Raw genomic sequence first — 5,279 nt, forward strand, 5'->3', positions numbered from 1 at the left:
AGCAGGAGTTTGGGTGCTATGTATTGTGCACCATGAACAGTAAAGAAAAAGTTAATTAAACCAATCAAAGCCTCGACAAATAGACGTTTTCCTGGACCAGATTAAGTATCGTCCTGGAATAAATACACTTTCATGGGAATCCGTCCATTATTCTTGTTCCCAACCCACTGTCAGGTACTTGGTATGTTGAGGGACTACCTAGTTAGCTTCAGTCTGAATGAGGGAGGCAACACAACAGTCTGAGGAGAGTCATCGTTGGTAGCCTGGCCCCCAGATCTATTTGTGTTATGCTGAAATGCGACCCAAAAGCGACTAAAGAAAAACAGAGTCTTTATTCCAGGCAAAAAACACGACAGGGCGAACAAGGACGCAGGACAGCAAACATCAAACAAGAATCCGACAAGGACAAGGAGCGGAAAACAGAGGGAGAAAATAGGGACTCTAATCAGAGGGCAAAATAGGGACAGGTGTGAAAGAGTAAATGAGGTCGTAGGAGAATGAGAAAACACTGGGAGCAGGAACGGAACGATAGAGAGAGAGAGGGAGAGGGAGAGAGGAGGAGGAGAAGAGAGAGAAAGAGGAAAGAACCTAATAAGACCACACGAGGGAAGCAAGGACAAGACGAAAATAAATGACAAAACATGGACAGTACCCCCCAACTCACCGAGCGCCTCCTGGCGCACTCGAGGAGGAACCCCTGGCGGCAACGGAGGAAATCATCAATCAACGAACGTCCAGCACGTCCCAGATGAACCCAACTCCTCTCCTCAGGACCGTAACCCCCCAATCCACTAAGTACTGGTGACCACGTCCCGAGAACGCATATCCATGATCTTCCGGACCTTGTAAATAGGTGCGCCCTCGAACAGACGGGGGGGGGAGGGAAGAACGAACGGGGCGCGAAGAAAAGGCTTGACACAGGAGACATGGAAGACAGGGTGGACGCGACGAAGATTGTCGCGGAAGAAGCAGTCGCACAGCGACAGGATTGACGACCTGAGAGACACGGAACGACCAATAGAACCGCGGAGTCAACTTGCGAGAAGCTGTCGTAAGGGGAGTTGCGAGTGGAAAGCCAACTCTCTGACCGCGACAATACCCTAGACTCCTTATCCATTAACAGATAATGAGAGAGTTGATAGCATTGCCTGCCCAGCCCATTGGTGATGCTACATACTTCTTCTACATTGTAGAGTACCAGACTAGAGGGTCCCCACACATACATTGTTTTAACAGGATCTTAGACCATTAACACAGCCTGTTCATAACATTAAGGATGTGTATTCTTCTGATGTGCTTTACTATCCTTCCAAACGACTTTTTTATTTAGGAATGTCACTGTGGCCATGTGTAACAGTGTTGCTTCCGTCCCTCACCTTGCCCCAACCTGGGCTTTAACCAGGGACTATCTGAACACATCGACAACCGAAATGGCCTCTCCTTGGTGTATTCTTTTTTCATCAACGCCATCATTTTCTCCCTGAGATTGCAACTGCAATTTTGTGGTAATGTTATAGACAGCGTGTATTGTGACAACTACTTGCCTGTTCAAATATAATACAGTCTTGTAACTGTGCTTTCTTTGGCTATTTCCTCTAAATATGTTAAGTATTTTACAGAAAGCATTTAACACCTGTACACCACATAGAACCTCTTTGCTGAACTTCTTCTTTGGCTGGTTATTTGTGATTATACAAAGCAGATATGAAACTGCAGATCTTCCAGCTATTCTTCACACTATTTTATTTGTTTCTTTTCTGGTATGTCCACCACTTTTCAATCCTTTAATGTATGGCATTAGGATGGTTAAAATCAGGCAGGCTTGTAAAAAGGTACGAGGCCTTAACCCCAAAACATAACATGATTGTTTATTTTTGTATAATTGAATTATGTGTTTTTTAAGTTGTTATAAATGACTATACAAATATGTGGCACAAAGATAATTTAAAAAAATCATAAAGTTTGTCATGTATTGTCACTGAGAATGTTTTATGTCATATTAGGTATCTGATCTTTACAATTCACCAATTAAGTATGATGTTCCTCAAGGCTCTTTTCTAGGAAAGTTATGGTTTTCTACAGTTTTCAGAATTGGGCTGGAAAATGATAATCTGCTGGCAAAAATGTGTCATTCGGACGTCCCAAACATCAACAAATGGTTGTGTGAAGTGGTCAGGACATTGTGTCATTGTCACCTGGAGGTTTTAGTTCCCGCTTTATCCCGGGGGCTTCCCCGATTACTTAGATTTTGTTTAAATTTCTATTTCATTTTTTCGATAATTTGAATGATCTTTTCGATTGCATCTCTTCAGTTTGTTTAGTTCAGTTTGGAAAGAACAGGGTTAATAGTGAAGCGAAAATATCCAATCAGGATTTTTCTTTGTCGGTCTCTGTGTAAAAAAATTTAGCTAGCTCAGCCAGCCATTGCCTAGGTCTTCAGAAGCTGGGTGGCAGGTAGCCTAGAGGTTAAGAGCATTGGGCCGGTAACCGAAAGGTCGCTGATTCGAGCCGGTTAGGTGGAAAGTTGTGCAACTGACTTGGTATCCCCTTTCCCTGCCAATCAACTGTATTAGAGCAGGATTGTGGAATGAACCAACATCATTTTGACCTGCAATGGGTGGAACCGTTTAAAAAAAAACAAGTGACGTGTCTAGGCACATCAGTACTGAGAGCGCAAGAGCAAAGAATCAGCGGCGATAGCAAGCTGTAATCTTACCACGCTAGTTGTTGCAGTAGTGTGACATTGGCAACGACGGCTGCTGCAGCAGCAGGTGTTTTCATTTTCCGTATTTTTATTGACTTTTAAAATATACAATCCACCTTCAGAGAAGCTGCTCCACATTTGTCATTTGCATTACATTAGTCATCTAGCAGATGCCCTCCAGAGCGACCAGGTCAGCGCCAGCTCGGGCACATCGACAGATCCCCCTGCCAGCTAACTCGAGGAACTGAACCAGCAACCTCACAGCCACCGGTCCAGCACCCTTCGCTCCAACCAACAACCTTCCTTTTTAGTGTCTTTCTTCATTTTTATATTTTTTTGCCGTCACTTTACCAACTCACTCAGCAACTTCACTCTCACTCATCTCAGATTCCAGATTTCGGTTTCCCTCATCCCATCCACCTATCTCTGCTGGCCATCCCTTCGGATTTCAGCGCATTTAGTGATGCTATGTTGTCTGTTAATTTCTAGATTTTTAAAGTTTGATTCAACGTAGGCTATTGAAAGATTTTTGTTCCCTCTGAAAGGCCTTGGTTAGATAGTCAAGTTCACTTGATGGTAGCAAAGAAAGTTATCCATGTTTACGAAGGGCATGTATATCCTAGTTTCATTACACATCACTTGTTATTGGTTGCCAAGCCCATCAAGTCCCTGATTTGTAAACCACTGGTCCAGTCACAGCCTTTGTCTTTTGACAATGTTAGGGGATCCCCCCATACACAGTGCTTTTACCATACACTGTTTTCAACTCACATATTTGACATACATGATAACATTGTGCATGTTCATTTATCAGTAATTATTATTCAAACATGTCTCACCTGGGATTTGAATCACAAATTCCGATCTTCATGCATATGCCACTTGTCTATGTCAATGACTGATTTCACTTATTATTCCTACACTTTGCACTTCAAAGTAATATGTGGTCTGTTAAAAATGCACTCAAGAAAAACTATTATACTTATCATAGTGATTCAGGAGTACGATTAAAACAGACAACTATAGTGAAAACCCAAACTCAAATAGCTGAAATAAGTAATGAACTCAATGATGAGAGAATAGTCAGATTAACTGATAACTAAAATAACAGTGCAGATGGCATATTTTGCTAAGTGCAGAGATGTATTATAGGTAATGAACTGTATGGGACTTCAGAAATTCTACATATTGTGGTGCAGCAAAAAAATGATCTATATACCCCAAATCACAAAGGTTGTGAGTTTGATATCCCAGGTATGAAATAATGAAATTTCAGTTCGAAGTGATCATGTCAAATGTGATCATATTGTCGCTGAATAAAGATTTTTTAGTGAACAGCGTCCACTTACCTTAAAACCTCCATACATTTAATTATTTAGTTACCTTGGGACACCTGGAACAATCTTGTGACAAAAACCTCCAGGGGACCATGCACAACATCCTGACTCTTTAGACGACCATTTTGTGACGTTCTGGGGACGTTCTAAAGACTAATTTTTGTTTGCAGGGACGTTCCCTTGAGACCATCCCGCAACGTCCTAATGACTAGTAAAATGAAAGTCTTGAGAACGTCCTAAAACAATAATTTATGGTCCTCAGTGACGTTTCTGGTAACTTAAAGGGAATAGACAATAGTCCCCAGAGACATTCCCTTGGGTCTATCACGCGACGTCTACTGACTAGTAATATTAAAGTCTGAGAACATCCTAAAAAGGTCCTGACATGATCTCTGAGACGTCCTGGTGACTTCAGGGAACTACACAAAAGCCCCCCAGAGAATATTCCCTTGAGACCATCACAGGGCATACTAATGATTAATAAAATTAAAGTCCTGAGAACGTCCTAATAAAGGTCATGATATGGTCCTCAGTGACATCTGGTAACTTACAGGGAACTAGATAAAGGTCCCAAAAAACGTTCCTTGGGACGCATCATAATGGCGTCCCATTGACCATCATGAAACGTCTCCTTGTGGTCATTGAATGTCCCGGATAACGTCATGTCAGACACAATAGGAACCTTTTCATAATGTTCCCTAATGGACTTAAAAATAAATTATTATAACATATACTGCGTCCAAACCGGGATCTGTACTGAACGTCCTCGTTACCGTCCCGAGTTAACGTCATGTTTTAAGTTCCTAAGATTTTCTCAGAATGTCAGTGGGATAACGTCCGCTCAAACCCTTAAAGCAATGTTTCCCAAACGTAGGTCCTGTGGACCCCAAGGGGTGCAACGTTTTGGTTTTTGCCCTAGCACTACACAGTTATTCAATATGAACTAATTAATCATCAAGCTTTGATTATTTGAATCCTGCGTATGGAGTGTTAGGGCAAAAAACTAAACGTGCAAAGGACCAACTTTGGGAAACACTACTCTAAAAGGGACCTAATGAGAACATTTCCAAATGTCCTGTAGGACATCCCTGTTGCTGGGTTAATACGTTAGCTGAACAAAAATATAAACGCAACATGCAATAATTTCAAAGATTTTACTGAGTTGCAGTTCAGATAAGGACATCAGTCAATTGAAATCAATTCATTAGACCTAAATCTTATGGATTTCAGCATGCTGG

General features: G+C 41.7%; 1 pseudogene; it reads left to right on the top strand.

Moving 5' to 3' along the window:
- LOC111956878 (uncharacterized) overlaps positions 1 to 5,279 on the top strand; it is a 12,353-nt pseudogene that overhangs the window by 1,802 nt on the left and 5,272 nt on the right.

This window comes from Salvelinus sp. IW2-2015, linkage group LG4p, assembly GCF_002910315.2.
Source record: "Salvelinus sp. IW2-2015 linkage group LG4p, ASM291031v2, whole genome shotgun sequence".
NCBI classification, from domain to species: domain Eukaryota; kingdom Metazoa; phylum Chordata; class Actinopteri; order Salmoniformes; family Salmonidae; genus Salvelinus; species Salvelinus sp. IW2-2015.